This window comes from Haliotis asinina, chromosome 5 (genome assembly GCF_037392515.1).
Source record: "Haliotis asinina isolate JCU_RB_2024 chromosome 5, JCU_Hal_asi_v2, whole genome shotgun sequence".
Classification (NCBI taxonomy): domain Eukaryota; kingdom Metazoa; phylum Mollusca; class Gastropoda; order Lepetellida; family Haliotidae; genus Haliotis; species Haliotis asinina.
In genome coordinates, this window is record NC_090284.1 from 59,870,803 (window position 1) to 59,888,384 (window position 17,582).

A 17,582-nucleotide genomic window follows, 5' to 3' on the forward strand; every position below is an offset into this window, starting at 1 on the left:
ACTTTTTGAGGTCAACATGTGTCACTTGAATCCCTTATAACACGTTATCAGTTCATGGCCTGATGGTTATTTGGAATGGTTCACAAGGCGGAGTACACGATTCACCTGGTCACTTCACAGGACGTGATCAGTTGATTGTATTCTGCACTGTCTGAAAGACCCATTTTTGAATACGGAAGCATTTTGAAGAAATGTCATATTTCTATTCGATAAAATACATTGATTACCATTTAGAGTCATTAAACGGGCATCATAAAAATGAAAATAATTGCAACAAATACTTGTATGAAGTATCTGAAATGTTTGACATGCGGGACATGAGGAACAACAGTAGACATAATTAGCACTGTGCAAACGCCATTTACTGTTGATTTGACAATCTTTGACATGAAGGGTCTGATGTGTGGATTTTGCAGCTTATTGCAACCTGCTGACCGCTTGCTGAGACTAATGAGAGACAATATCCAAGTATCCTCCACCTTGGATGCCTTACTTCCATCTTACCCCATTAGACTCACAGAAACATATTTTGTTGAATGCAATGTATGTTCGTGATGTAATTGGTCGCCATGGAACTAGTAGCAATATGTTTTCGTTTTGAAACACATATTATGCATTTAGAATTAAACGTCATGTTTCTTGCTTTCACAAAAATTCGTTCATGTTTGTAGGAAATATCTGATGTAAGCAGAGTTGTCTGTTCCTATATTCACTTCATCATGAGCTTCTGTCTTGTAATTCAACATCCAACAGAGATGAGATATCCGCGATAAGGGGAGCGTGCCTTTGGCTGTTGCTGATGCACAACACACACTCACACACACAACACACACTCACACACACAACACACACTCACACACACAACACACACTCACACACACAACACAAACACGCAGCAGACGTAAAGGATCATGATCAAACACTGGAACAGTTGATGAAGGATCAAAACTGATGGGTCAAATGACCTCGATATGCTAAACATTTCTAAGCTTTACTTCCCTCTTCATCGTTGCCAATCCGAGTAGAAATTCAACTGACATACATCAAAATGTGTTAACGTCAAATGTGCCATCTTTAACACATAACAAACAGAAAACACACAATCAATCATTGGAAGAAACTAAACCAGCGAAAAAAGAGAATTAAGTATCCAAAACCAATTAATCTTTAGTCCCAGGTTGAAAACTCTCTACTTGGATAGTAGATAGGTTCAACACTTTGCAATCTATTCTATCCAGCACTCTGTCTTCAAAACTTCGTTATACACTTCCCTAATTTCCTTAACCATACTGACTCCCCGAATGCCTGAGTATCGTAATTGTTCTTCCCTGAACAGTATACCAAGAACATTACTCTATTTGTCGAGTAATCGACATGTGATTTGTCATTCACCTGATGAGAGAAAAAGGTGATCGGGACACGTCTCTTGAGACCATTAAGAAGTTGTTAGGGTTCATCTGCAGGTCGGTTAACAACTGATTGCTCAGTGAAGATAAAAAAGGGGTTGTCGCCATTATTCAGGTTAAAATCTTACACGTTTTGTTTGCAGAACCCCGAGCGTTTCAACCGATGTACATCACATTATCCAAAGGCGTTTACAATATTACAGGAAAATTGAAGCCGCAGAACATCTCTGCTAATGTAACGAGCCATTGGTCTAATTCTGTAGATCTAAGGATTTCAGCATCGTTTAGACGTAGTACATGTTTTACTGCATATAATTTACGATTTCAGTGATCAGGCGAGTAACTCTTTCTCGTTACAAGGTAATAAACCAATCATAGAAGCCTGATGGTGATTTATCTCAGACTTTGACTGCTTCCGTTAGAAAGCCAGTATGATCTCGAACATATTGGTATGTGAGCTCGTGAACGTTTCGCCCATTTTCACGCTGTAGCCGATCCGATGTTTATGGTAGCCGAGGTTGTTTCAGATGCTGGGCGGAAGGTGGTTCCTACGACCTATTTTGAAACACGTAAACGATCGCTAGAAATTTGTCGGACAAACGGTGATATCAACGCCTTGATCAACTGTGGTGGCTGTTAGCTTCTTGGAATTGGATTTTGCCTCCGTTCAGGGGTGTTTCAAGATCGGAAAACGGTCAGCGAGTTGCTGGATGCTGTGTTTGGTGATAAAGGTTTGTTTAAGTCGTTTAATCTCTTACAGGTGGTGTTCAGGGGCTAAATAGTGACTTAATTCGTCTTGTGATTTTGTACTTTCGAATAGACCAAAACACACATTTTCTACTTCAGATACACACATGTTTATGTGTGTAACAGTTAACGATTCAAACAATGTAACCAAAACTGTTTATGCATGGGGTACGTCCCATGAAGATCCCCTCATTAGAATTATCTTCAGTAATTCAAGATTGTCATAAGAGTCGATTGACGGAAGCGGCAGGTCAAGTTTGCTGATTTGGTTGAAAAATCGTGTCCCATTGTAGGTGATCGATGTCCGTGCTGTTAATCACTGGGTTGTCTAGCCAGAATTGATTATTTACAGACCCCCGCCATACAGCTGGGATATTGCTGTGTACAGCGTAAAACTAAACTCACTCACTCACTCACATACGATACAAGTAAAATAATCAAATATGGATACTAAAAATAGTTTCATTCTTTGGTAAGCGCGCTAACCACTTGCTGACAAAGCTAAAAACGTCTAATCTTTGTTTTCAAACTTGCCTTGACTAAGGCCATTGATGTCGATAATTTCTCTAGCTGCAAAACTGGCGATGTTCCCTCGGTGAAAATATTAAGTGCAATACACACACACACACACACACACACACACACACACACACACACACACACACACACACACACACACACACACACACACACACACACACACACACACACACACACACACACACACACACACACACACACACTTGGCTTCATATTGGTGACAATGTAAGGTAATGAGGTTCCCATATACGATAGGGCGAGGTGCAACCTGATCACAAGCCTGTGCAATTGCCATCCTTAAACAACCTTTTGAACGCTGGCGATAATGTATAATCACAGTGTTTGGACGTCGCATCTCGTCCGTCCTCACCCATGCGAACAGTATCTAGTTTGATTTGTGATACGAAAATACAGCGCCTTGATCTTCCCTTGATCTTCCCACGTGGATGACGCCTCCACCAGCTTCACATTTGACGACATCACTACCTCCATTATTCTGCATGCTTCTTACTACTTACGTTAGTTTGAAAGTGTAGTGCACAGAGAGTCTACATTAAGGTGTGTATATGTGTACGCCTATAATTAAGTTCTTTGATCTCATAATCTAGAAAATGATACTATTTTGACTTAAAATACCTTACCCTGGATTAATTCCCTACGCCAATGTCGAACTAACCTAATGAGGATCGTATAGTCATTACTTTGTCGCGTGGCAGCTTTCGAGTTTGCTTAAAAAATGAACCACTTCTGACCTTGCTTGAATATTTTGACACACAGTACACAGAGGTAATATCCATGACTTATTTGCACAACAATGCACAACATTTACTAAAGTGGCAGGCAGTTGTCCATTAGAGTGATTTACTACCTTCGGTTCATCTTCTCATATGTTACTACATACAAATACTTCTCAAATATACAGAAGCCTAGCTAATTGTAAACAAGAAAATAAACCAAAGGGACTACGGTAACAGACAGATAAATGAACCGAGTCATGTCTGAGAGAAAGATATGATATATCTCTCGTGGCGACGCTAAATGGTGCCAAATGCGCCCTTTCTGAAAACGTTCTTTATGGTTTAAGAGCCAACCGGTAATTTTTCAGCTCATCCTTTGGTTCCGGGTTTTAACAAATCATCATCTTATACATGCCTGTGCAAATATGCCCCAACACAGTCACAATTTGCTAATTTATTGTAAGCAAAACTACAAAAAATATTTTATCAGTATGATATGCATGTCTCATTTCACTGTGAGAATGGCTGTATTCTATATTTTGTCACAAGCGATCTGTTTATTTTCTCTCGGTAGTGAGCAGTGAAACACTGTCGGGTTGGTGTTGTGTTACTTCAAAATGTTGGATGATGATAAAAACATCGATCTGGTATCTCATCACGTACTATTTCCGTTCAATGTAGTTTTAAAACCAACACCTCTTCAAATCCCCCGCAATGGCATAGGATTTCATAATGTACTGTTCCAAACAGCAAAGAAAACTGACACAATACATTTTCAATGTTTTATCTTTTGCTTTCAGTCTTCATACTGGGTGACATATTTTCAGATGTTGTTTGTTTAAGCAGTAATACAACGTTTAATGACACTGGAATATGGTTGAAAGCAGCGTTAAAGCCAACACTGTCAGTCACTAACAAAAACGCAGATGTACCTGATTAGTTCTATATAATAGCAAAGCGACTCAACAATCAATTCAAATGAAGATGTTCGTAAGTTGTTGCATTGTTTACTGCCTTGTTTCCTGATAACACTGATGACAGTCAGGTCTAGTAGATCGTGATTTGTTTATGCTGCTTGATCAATAAACATTGATCAGGGTCACTGTTGTACAGTGTATATGGGAACCTCATTAATTTACACTGTCACCAATATGAAGCCAAGGATGTGTGTGTGTCTGTGAACATTGAAAGCGAAAGATAAAACATTGAAAATGTATTGTGTCTGTTTGGAACGGTATAGTCGCGTGGAAGCTTTCGAGTTTGCTTAAAAAATGAACCACTTCTGACCATGCTTGAATATTTTGACACACAGTACACAGAGGTAATATCCATGACTTATTTGCACAACAATGCACAACATTTACTAAAGTGGCAGGCAGTTGTCCATTAGAGTGATTTACTACCTTCGGTTCATCTTCTTATATGTTACTACATTCAAATACTTCTCAAATATACAGAAGCCTAGCTAATTGTAAACAAGAAAATATAGATCGTGATTTGTTTATGCTGCTTGATCAATAAACATTGATCAGGGTCACTGTTGTACTGCGTCAAGTCAGTATTTTCCATTCGCATGACAATTGTTCTTCAACTACCAAAGCTTGTCGCAAGAGGCGAGTGGAGTGCTTCATTGATATGGCTCGTTGAAACATGTAGATGAAAAAATACCTCTCAAGACAGCTATCCTTTGGAACATCTATTTGATGAGATTGCATGACGCCTGCGAAAGGACAAAAACCAACCGGCAACATTGTTGTAGTTTGGCGTAGTTCAAAGCATATTCCAGACTATTGGAATATTTTCAGTGGGCTGTGCTAGTGAAGATAGTAATGCGATATCCTTACATGTTCAGGATCGGTCAAACCACCGTTTGATACCGAAGCCTGAGAGCAAGGAAACAACATATCTTTAGGGCTTGCAAGATCACTAGTATGTATTTACGCTCGCACGGGTAATTTATTTTAATTTGAAAGAAATGCAATGTTTCCTGAATCGTTTCTTAAACAGCATGTTTCAGCTTTTTGTGTACAGTGGACCATTGGTTTTAAATTATTTTATCGGTTTCTGACCACCTCGTTTGAAACAGCCATTCTTCCTGATATATTTGTTCCGATGTGATGCAGTCTGACGTGTATATGTCTTCCTGCCTCTTATTTTGATTGACAGGTCCTGTGAAATGTAGGTCATTGGTCATTGAATGGGTACTGCCTCTATGGGCGTGTTATATATAATAGTTTCTATAATACTTCATGGAATACAGAAACAGCTTTTTTACATACTTTTATTGTCACGTCACGGTTGGTTCCGATGTTTACGCAGATAACGTGTTTTTTCACCTGAATAATATGTCCCGGGTTCGATTCTCTGTTTGGGTACAATGTGTGGAATCCATTGTTGGTGTTCGCCGTGATTTGTTGATATGAGGCCGAAAATACTCACTCACTCATACACCACAGAATTTTCCCCAATATAATAGCATAATGGTACACGCTAACACTATAAGATAGAAATGTGAGGATGGACAGATGACACGCTTGTTATTTCACTCTACAGTGCCGTCAAATTTGGAACATTCGTATCTAAGCTATTTACATGACTGTCCATAACACCCGAGAGGGAAAACATTCGATGTAAATTTAAGTCTACCGAATTTTTAATCGTAGTATTCTTGCTATTTTAATTTTGGCTAGTATTCCATAAACTTGCCACCGTTTGTGGCAGGTAAATGGCAAGTAGCAAATGTATTGTAAGTCCCCATGGTCGCTGACCCGTGAAGGTCGCGGAGTAGAATAGGCATTCAGCAACCCATGCTTGCCATTTAACGGCGACTATGCTTGTCTTAAGAGGCGGCTATCGGGATCGGGTGGTCAGGCTCGCTGACTTGGTTGACACATGTCATCGGGTCAGAATTGCGCAGATCGATGCTCATGTTGTTGATCGCTGGATTGTCTGGTCCAGACTCGATTATTTACGGACCGTCGCCATATAGTTGGAATATTGCTGAGTGCGGCGTAAAAGTAAACTCACTCACTCACCCATGATCTACCTTCAGTTGTTGGCCACCTATAGCTCGTGTTTTATTATGTATTGTCTTCTTTAATTGCATTGTTTTAGTTTTTCATGCTAGTCTTATATTTACATCTGTGATATTCTAGTATTTTTACTGTCCATCGTCGACAGGTTTTTATAGTGTACATATATTCCATTTCAGTGTTAAATGTCCTCGTCACGATATAGCTGAAATATTGCCGATGTGACGTTAAATTATAATTCACTCACTGACCATAGCACTAAATTATATTACATGTACACCTCTTAAAACAATCCTTAAAGTTGAATAACCAAGGGAGTAATTTGCATTCTTTTAAACTCTTTCCATGACGAATATGGTGAGCGTTAGCTGTGAGTCTTACCTGAAGCAGATGAGTACCTAGGGTTCGAACTTCATTTTGTACTGTAATGCTTTCAGTTTCCCCAATATATTATCCCCTAAAGTGAGAAAACACGGACGACAATTTAAAAAATCAAAACCATAACACCTGTCTCGATGAAATATGATTTCTACTGAGACATCATGGTGACTGATAACTGTCTTCATAATCACTTGATCACCCAAAGTAGGGTTATACTTAGCTGTTTACAGATTTCTTTAGCCTGTCTGGGTTTCTGTCATGCATGTAATGTCATGATAGCGGCCTGTGATAGCAATCTCATCTGCATCAAACTATCCAGTGATTGACATGATGAGCAAGGGTGCACGTCCTCGTGGTGTGATGACAGTCAGCCAACTCACCAAATCTGACGACATACACAGATTCACGAGGAACTACTCCTACTCCGAGTGTCCACATGGCTGGATACCAGCCGGTCATCAGGGCCTGCTAGGTACATGCAGGATTCAAAATTAACAGGGCCTGAATGAAATCTGCAGGCCCATTTGGCTAAAATCAAACCCGAAAAAAAGACTAGTTTCATTATGCTGTTTCTACAAAATCAAGTGAAGCCTATGGCACACAGAGAATCGAAGTTGACACTTTTTTACTGTGAAACTGTAAGTTATCGTAACATGGCGGATTCAGTTGCTAATTAACTGACAGATAATATACTGAAGGTCATAAGGGCCCACACATATTTGAAACTACCGGCCCGATACAATAACAACAGGCGCTGGGCTTCCGGACCGGCGGTTATTTCGAACGCTGTTCGATGCCCCACACGGGTACACCATGTGAAGAGGTGCAAAACCAATATCAATTATACACTCAGATTTGATATGCCACATGTATTCAGTGCTGTGTTGTTCTTCTATGTATCATTTATCTGAGTGTTTAACGCTTAAGGTGGCCTTAATTTATATTGACCATGTATCAAATCATGGCATGTGCCCTCAGTCCAAAACATTTACACAACTATTTCTTCCGTATATCCACGATAATTTATTGTTTGTTATTTACTGTCACACAAACGCACTTTGCAAACTTCTTTTGACATTTACACTGTAAACTGCAGAGGAGTACTACAGAGTTGAGTACTCCCCGAAATCGGAATCTATCTTTGCCCCACAAGCATCCACAACGCGGTCCCCATGCTATATTTACCTCTGAAAGGCACCTCGAGTACATTCCTGTACACCGGAATAATAAAAAGTGAGCAGAGGACTGTCGGTAGCATATTTAGAAATCAATAGATGGGCGTGTTACAGAGCTCGGCTACGCCGGAATCTCATGTGTAGGTTTCTCATTAGCACCAGAATCATTATAACATACACATACACTGAAAGGAATCACCGCAGTTATACGGATGAAACTGTTTCTCACTGTCAGATGTTTCATTCTTGCTCTCCTGATAGGATGTTGTTTTAAGTTAGCATGGAGGACGTTTCACAGACGGAAAGGTAAGATGTATGTTAAATATGCCGACATTTTTTCTGATGAGTGTTTCTCAGAGTAGAATGGGTTTTTTATGACACGTTTTCGTTTTTTGTAAAGATTTTTGATAGGGTGTTGGTCTGGAGCAGACAATCCTGGGATGGTTATTGTCAGGCGATCCACGTCATCGGGTACATTACCCGAGTCAAACAAGTTACCGGATCGAACCACCGGTACCATTTTAGATTTCTTGAAAATTATTCCAAACCTGTTTGACGTTTTAAGGAAATAACTTTAGTCGTATACAGGAATCATTAAAAATAAATATAATCTTTGTTTCAAATACAGCATCATACCAAGCAGTTCTCACACTATCTGATACAGCAATGGCAGCATTCTCTGTAAAGACAATGTGAATACTTCGGTAAATAAATACATGAAACTACGCGTATGTTGAAAATCTCTCGCAATGACCCTCCAAAGGACCGACATTCTTGGTAGGTACAGCATGAAAAATTGGCACAAAACAAACAAATCTCAAAAGTTTAGTGTGCTTCATGTAATGAGAGAAGGGCAAACGTAGAATGAACTTTAAAGATGATGTTTCGGGATGCTCCTTTCGAGTATCAATACTAGAAAGATAACCGAGTTTATCTGACTTCCCATAGTTTATTGACATCTGAGAGCAAACGGTATCAGGCAGTGATAGGATAAGGGAGGGATGGTGTGCTGTATATCTTTGTTCTCCTTGCCAGTGTTGACTGCTTTACCGTTTTGCTTGGAATGTATACACCACTGATCCTGGCGTTCGTTTTCAGATAAATGATTTGATGACCTCGGCCAGTTTAAGCCGCAATGGCTATTGGTAGCAGCCGCACTGGAACAGGTCATTTGCATAATGAGGCATTGTACACATACGTCTATATACCTTACACTTTTCTATACGTTCAAATGATGATTTCCCAGTCTGTCTGTTAACTCGCGAGTTTGGGGAATCAGCTCGCTTGGCAGCTAGGAGGTGTAACTATACCAACCCACACACAACACGAGAACCTGAGTGAATAAACAAGGAATTTATTGTGCCACAGTCACAGGATGATTTTTACATGATTAGGTACAAATAATTATTACAACATATTGACAATCAGTAATCAGTTGCCAAGATACATTATCATTATATGCTGATATACAAAGTACACAATCATCATACGTCGATGTACACGACACATACTACATAAATCAAGATACATTTTCTAACACATAACATCAACCCAATTTCCGTTCATACATCTTATAATACTAGCATATCCAAAACAACATTACGCAGTACATAATGAAATACACAGTGTCGAACACACTCTATACATTATACCAGGATCATTCAACACTAGAAAGTATTTACTCATAATACAATAATTGAAACAATACACGACACGCTCCACGACAGCCATGAAACCACTATTATCAAATAGACAAAACATGAACAGCAATACAGAGAGCGAGTTGGGTTTTACACAACAATATTTCAGCAATAGCTTGGGACACCAGAAATGGGCTTAACACATTGTGCCCACGTGGGGAATTGAACCCGGGCCTTCAGCGTGACGAACAAACGCTCTAACCACTAGGGTACCTAGGATACCGCTCCTGAACAGAGCAATAAAGAGTAATACAGTCTAAAATATATTAACGATCCACGTTCCACATAAACATAACGACCTTGCCAAGGATCTTAACATGTGGTCATGATAGCAAAAATGTACTGCAGAAAACATTGAACAGTAATGGTAACGATTTGCCAAGGTAGAAGAAAGTAAAGGGTCTTACCTGAGTGAATAAACAAGGAGTTTATTACGCCACAGTCACAGGATGATTTGTGACTGTGGTCGTCCCTGTTTTATACCCTTTCCCAGTTGTCATAGCTAATCGGGTTCAGTTATAATATTGCTCATAACTTGTTGTATCTAAATCCTATTGCCTAATTCGACTACCGATAACGTACCTACTGCCAAGTTAAGTTACTCTATCTGTCAGAATTACATAAAGATTTTCATAACGCATTTGACCACAACGGCGTTGACAAGCGAAAGACACGATGCATCTGCTGACACATACAAGATATTGGTCTTGGACATTCGATATCAGTGTGACCACGAGTGAAGTACACGATAATTTGGATTAGCCTATCTCTATCTGTTGACACTTACAAGATATTGTTCTTGGACCTTCGTTATCAGTGTGACCCTTGGCAGATTGAAGATGTGGAACGTGTAGCATTTCGATATTTCAATAATATATTCTGTCACAGAATCTTTATAAAATATTGTGCATTTCCACCATGTTAATATATCTATCATTTATTTAGCTTAAGGTAAAATAAGAACACATTTGTTTATAAAACTAGACTAAATACGAGGTATTCAATCAATTTTAGGATGTTTGCAGCAACATACATTTCATTTATTTTATCGTGAATAGGGAATGGTGTAAACACGCTTTTCTTTTGCATTCAGTTTTACCCATTCAGTTGGTTTGAATCGTAAGATCTGTTCATATATGCAGTCTTATTTTTTCTATCCTTTTCGTCATACCGTAGTCAGAATAATTATCAAATATTCCGTCTATTTAATCACGAAAGCGACGTCAACAGTGTTTGCGATAGTTTAATTTCCCAGCTGGCCACCAGGGCCTGCTGCCACGTACATGCAGTTTTTAAAATCTACAGGCCCTGAATGGAATCTGCAGGCCCATTTGGTTTAAGTCAAACGAACAAGAAACAAAAACAAAACAGACTACATTGTACAGTTGTACGCTGTTTCTACAAAATCAAGTTAAGCCTATATTGGCACAAAGAGGAGTTAATATTTGTTACAGTGAAGTTGTTGTAACATGACAGATTCAGTTGAATACCAATTGACAGATAATTTAGTGAAGGTCATAAGGGCCCGCACAAATTTGAAACTGCCGGTCCGATACAATAACAACCAGCGCATTATCATATATTCCTATTGTTCAGTATTTGAACAACAAAAACAGCATATAACAGCTTGCGCATACATGCATATATCTAAATAAATTTCCAGTTCGTTATAAAACTCACTTTTCACAGGAGTGATAATGTGTCATAGCAAATTCCAGCTATGTGGCAGCAGTCAGTAAAGATCGATGTTCATGCCGGAGATCGCCGGATTAAGTGAGTTTAGTGTTACGCCGCACTCAACCATATTCCAGTTATATGGCGACAGTCTATAAATAATCGGACCGGGACCAGATAATCCAGTGATCAACAGCATGAACATTGGTCTACGCAATTTGGAACCGATGACATGTGGCAACCACCCGATCCCGTTAGTCGCCTTTTACAACAAGCATGGGTTATTGACGATTAATTCCTGTCCGGTTCTTTGCGGGTCAAGCCCTGGATTGTCAGATCAGACTCGATTATTTGCAGATCGCCGCCGTGTTGCAGGAATATTGCTGAGTGCATCGTAAAACTAAAGTCACTCACCCTAAATCTACCATATGGTTGAAGTGTTTTTCAGGTGAGCAATGGACCTGCCGGTGCATGTGTTTAATTAAATACGGGATCAATACATACGACGTCTGCTCCTGGAGATTAGGCACATTATATAATCAGAATACGTGTCATGTATACAGGTAGCACTCGGAGGGTTATACAGTGTATAATGTGCGAGGTAGCAACGAACAATAATTAAGTGAGTGGGTGTAATTGTACGCCGCGTTTAGAATATTTCAGCAATATCACGGCGGGGGACACAAGAAATTGACATATGGGGAATCAAACCAGGATCTTAGGCGTGACATGCCAACGCTTTGAGAACTGGGCTACCTGACCATTCCGAACAATACTTAGATCCCATAGAGAATAATGTAAATAGATTCCTGAACCTTGGATAATGACGCAGAAATACTACGACCATAATGTGCACCAGGTTACACACTAGCTGTCGCATACTAGTACGTAAACAGACACCCTCGAGGACATTCGAACGCTACATACAAAACATTTCAGGATGTATTTTCAAAGTTGTGAGCTTGCTCTTTTCCATGTTCCCTCTGCGAATAGGAAATGATGCGCAAATTACTTTTTATGTAAACTAAAAGTAATAAATTCTCTTAATATGAGTAAACAGATTGAATGTAATTCTTATATATAACGCTCAGTGTTTGTCAGTCTGTGCAAGGCAGGTTGTATACCATACCCGTAATCCGCTTTGAGAAGTGACAGAGTGACTAGATGACAGTAGTAGTATGTAGTAGACTTTTCACATGGCAAGTATTGGCTACAGTGGTACAACAGATCACATGATCACATAGGTTTACAACGGGCAAACCTATCACAAAACACTCATTACTTAATGTTTGCATATTGTCCATATTGTTGTCTTCAACTGCGTTTAATATGTCTGCAAAACACACATTTGTCTTAAAAGGATAGAAGCAGCAATTGAGTCAGCTGTTGGCAAATATTTGCAAAATCTTTACGAATAATGATTACGGTAGTGAGTCGACGATTGATGGAACTGCATTGTGTACATACTGGGAGAACTGCCTGCTATATTGCTTGCTGGGCTCTGCTAAAGGTTAATTACTAAAGGCGGTGTGTATTTGCGTGTGAAACCAGGTAATCACTTAGGTTAAAAGAGTTTAACTGCGTTTGAATGAAGTACGAACGTGTATTTATGTTGCTGAATGAATATCGAGAACGGAAGTGGTTATTTCTGGTACTCATCGAACGGTACAATTTTCTAACATGCACCTAACAGTAAATTGCTAAATCGCCAATACTTGTGACAAACGTTTGAGGACAAACGTATAAAAATGTTTATTACGCATGTGGTACTTCATAGAGGCTTCAGAACAAAGTGCTATGACACATATTCTTTGGATTTAATACATGCATATTTAGTGCGGTTAGAAACATTATTTTCAGTCCTATAATAACTCATATGATTGTATTGATCCTATATAGGAAAGCAAAATATTGCTATATTTTAATGATTTTTTCATTTACAGTGAGGGTAATAAATAGGATACAAAACTCGTTCCCCTTTCATATCAAGATATCTCCCTATTGCTTATTGTGGGGAAAATATGTCACTCGGGACATTAACCTAATGTGGAAGGAGAACGAGTTTCATAAGCTAGGATTCAGTTTTAGTCTTATCAGTACATTATTATCGCTGGTATTTTGTGTCCGTCACGGAATATTAATCTCGCTGGCGAAACGAACTAACTGCTATTGGCGAAATGAATATATATAATTGATGTGTGTGTGTTTATATATATACACATACACACACACACACACACACACACACACACACACACACACACGCATATATATATATATATATATACATCGTGTCAAAATATGTATGTATGTATGTATGTATGTATAGAAAGAGAGAGAGAGAGAGAGAGAGAGAGAGAGAGAGAGAGAGAGAGAGGTCATAAATGCTTTGAAATCCTCAGTAGAATAGTATGATTGTATTTTATCTTTGAAATAAACAAAAACCGGAATTGCTGTGTCTGTTTGTGTGTTTGTTTTTTTACCTTTCGTAACGATTCAGAAAAACAATTTTCCACACCTGTTTTATCTTTTGGTGCATCGAGACTTAACCGGAATTCTGCGTTTATTTGGGTAATCGGAGCTCACCCTGAGGAGAAAAAGAGAGATGTCCGTCAGTGTTGTTGAAACTGGGTTAAGAACTGTTAAGAAAAACGGAATGTAGAGCTTTTTAACTGTAGAGGTTTGTCATAGCTCCTACATATTCCTGCTTGGAACTGACGCTATCAAGCAAAGATTAGCTCAGGAAAAAGACGAGACTGTGAAAATCATATTATAGAGTACGAGCAATTGATTTAACAGTGGTTCAGTCACAGTGCCGGATGAAAAAGTAACACAAAGAGAATTTAACCCAAAATACGACCTACTAATCGTATTTAGACGGAAGACACTCTAAACTGTAGGTCCAAACCACGCCTATGGCACCACCGTGGTTTAACCTTTTCACGGTTGTTTTTGTTTATACACAAGCACAAACACCGATGAGTGTAAATGCTTTTTCGCTTGGCAGTAAATGTTACCGCGCGCCTGCTTAAACCGTTGTCTACGGTCTGGTGCGCGGTTACTGAAACTTATTGAATCAAAACATGGGGCAACGACGGTATTTTCTTTGAGTTGCATTTAGAGGCCGGTGTGATGGACAACGGGAAGAGCTCTATGAATATTCAACTACCATATTTAATATGATAACATGCGCAGGTGCTTGATAACCATGTTAGTAGCTGCACCGGCGCGTCGCTCTTATTAAAAATAAAGAAGTTGCAAACCTATAGTACTTGTCTGGTTGCTCAGCGAAGACACTGACCTACCAGGCTATAGTGGATTATGTCTAACTTGCACACAGAGGCGTCAGTAGGTTGTGAAATATCCATAGCAGTTATTGAATGCTCACTCTCAGTTGGTTCTTAGTTCTTTGTTCATACATACAAAATTGCAGACGTCGCATCTCCAAAAAGCAGAGATTCGATATCTGTCATGCCAAATGTTGTTTACCGTCTGAACGAAACCGATTTTCTATTCAGCCACATATAAATATAGTCGGCTGAGATAGCTGCATGTTTATTGTGTGGATAGAATCGTGTCTATGGATGATAGAGAATAAATGCAGGAATAAATATGTAGTTATAAACTACAATGATAATTGTGTATTCTCTGCCGATGAGAATAATATCCGTAAGGGAATGGGATGAGTATATTTCAGTGATGTTTATACACAGACCGATAGGCGTGGGAAGGCGGCCTAGTCAAAAGCACATAGGATAATGAATGTAAAATGCACGTGTATGTCTTTCTGTTGACCAAGAACCCAGCGTTTGATTCCGTGAAGCCGGAGTGCGTCTCAAGTACGTAAGTATGATCTTCTGCCCTTTTTACCAGCATTCAGTCACAGTCACGATGGACAATAGAGCCTGGTTCCGCACAGTGTACCCATGCGAGGAGTCTCATCGGATCAGTTAGCGAGTGTTTTGCCACCGGACTACAACACCGTTCCTTTGTCTCAAAGTGTAACTCGGAAGTTGATGCAAGGAGTTTGACGGAAGTGCAATCGTTGCTGTGACATGTTGTCTCCTGAAATCATATTTGTGTGTCTCTGTAAGAATATGGAGCGAGTATGCCTACTTAAAATTATTAGGACTTTGCAGCCTATCGGTGAGTGAGTTAGCCGGGTTTTGCGCCGCTTTTAGCAATATTCCAGCAATGTCATGGCGACGGAGACCAGAAAGGGGCTTCACATAAAGTGCTCATGTGGGAATCGAACCGGGGTCTTCAGCGTTATGAGGGAACGCCTTAACCACTAGGCCATACCACCGCCCCTGAAACTTATCAAACAGGTAAGTTGGATTATATTCAGTTGCAGTTCCTAAAACCAGAAGAATTATATAATTTACCTTGTCCGATTGTCATAAGTGTTGGTACGTGACAACATCTATGTCTGTCGAAGTGTCCATTCCCACGAATATTCTTAATGACATTTGTGTTTCTCTATTGTTTCTACATTTAGCTTTAAATTAAAGCTCGTAGTAAAGTAAGAAATGAGCTCGTATATAACTGCACACTGTGTATGTTAGTGCCCTATTTTTGTAACTGTGTTTTGTACCGCATAACTAGCAAATATACTGAAACTGACAGCTTCAGGTGAATCAATTTTCCTTAGTTCGTTACACACCGCGCACAACTCGTAAGTAATTATTGCTTACCACCAGGAAACAACACTCGTACGTCCAACTTACTGCGCAGATACAACCTTCATAAGAAACACCATATAAGCGTTGGCAGAAAAATCATTATATGGATATCTCAATGACGGATTTTACGACACTGTACTTAATCTCCTACATCACATATTTAATCATATTTCCATCTAACGAAATGAATCGATTTAACGACATTTGTTGTGCATGCATTTGCAGTGGTTCAACGGAGAGCAGCTGAGAATTCACAGTTGACAATGGCTAACCCATGTGTCACCAGTAATGACATGACATGTCAAAAGTCAGTGTCAAATTGACATGACATCTGTCCATTGACGAAATGCGAGGGCGAATGAGACGTTTGGGAACGGTAGCTTTCTCGGGAATAGTATCACCGACAGATGTAGTGGGCTGTCACAGTGCTTGGCGTATTTCCATAAATGTTTGATAGGTTTGAAATCTGGTGATCGAGAGGCGGAGGAGAGGAACTGAATAGCTTTCCTGGGAATGTATGCTTGGCGGTGTAGGCTACTTTGTCTGGCATTTGCCTGCTTTGGTGGTGCGGAATAGGACAGCAGATTGTGATCTCACAAACGTTTCGGCGAACGTGAGCTAGGCCGATCATATCAGGTCGAGGCCCCCATCGTTGCCATACCTCCTCTGATTCAGATTTGAGCACAAAGTTCACCTCGCTGAACCCCACAGTTCTCCATTGCAGGTAAGTCTCTGGACTTCTAAGTCGACGACGTCTAAGCTGAAACGCCTATTTGTTTCCAACTATACATTGAATATTAGTTACACCTACTTGCTCCAGTGCAAAAGGTGAGTCAGTTCACACGGTCACACTCACTGTATTCTTGTAAACACTCGCCAGCTGTAACCGATATCGTTTTATGGAATTTACGACGTGCGATCGAGATCAGCATAGACTGAAGCTTTATCAGTGCATCCTTATTTACCTACACACAATAAATTCCCATGTTGCCACAAAATGTATCGTGATCACAAAAGGGCGATAACTCTACACTGATGGCGTTGCAATTTAAAATATAAGTGACGTCATAGTTCATTCTCTTCTGCATGTTCTTCCCTGTAACAGCTTCGTGATTTTTGAGACTTTAGTATCAATATAATTGTTTGACTTTGATGATCGTTGGCACAACACACCAATTAACATGTAAAGGTCCGTTCGTGGCTGGTTGGTTACCAAATCATTGTTCTTTAACCTGCGTATCCGTACTCTTTCCAGTGTTTTTTTTTCTTTGGAAGACAGCCCAAAAAACTTAAAAGAATAACTCAGTGAACTATAATTGAGAAAATCGAAACTTCTCTCTCATGCTGCTTATAACTATGATAGTGATATTGGGTTTATGACGGGGCCGATCGAACTGATTTCATGTACTGCAGCCATGAAGAAATCAATTCCAGGGTTTCGTTAAAGGTTATAAGGCAACGTGTTCTGTCTAAGGCTGTATACAGTAACATATTTTAAACGTCAACTT

General features: G+C 39.5%; 1 protein-coding gene across 3 annotated transcripts in view; it reads left to right on the forward strand.

Annotated features, from left to right (window-relative positions):
• LOC137284259 (parapinopsin-like) overlaps positions 1–17,582 on the forward strand; it is a 69,390-nt gene that overhangs the window by 20,402 nt on the left and 31,406 nt on the right. The window contains exon 1 of one of the 3 annotated variants that reach the window (XM_067816004.1): positions 8,170–8,324. The exons of the other annotated variants lie outside the window; for them this stretch is intronic. The gene's annotated coding sequence lies outside the window, so the exon portion shown is untranslated. Of the gene's footprint in view, positions 1–8,169; positions 8,325–17,582 lie in introns of those variants that run through there. 3 annotated transcript variants of the gene reach the window in all.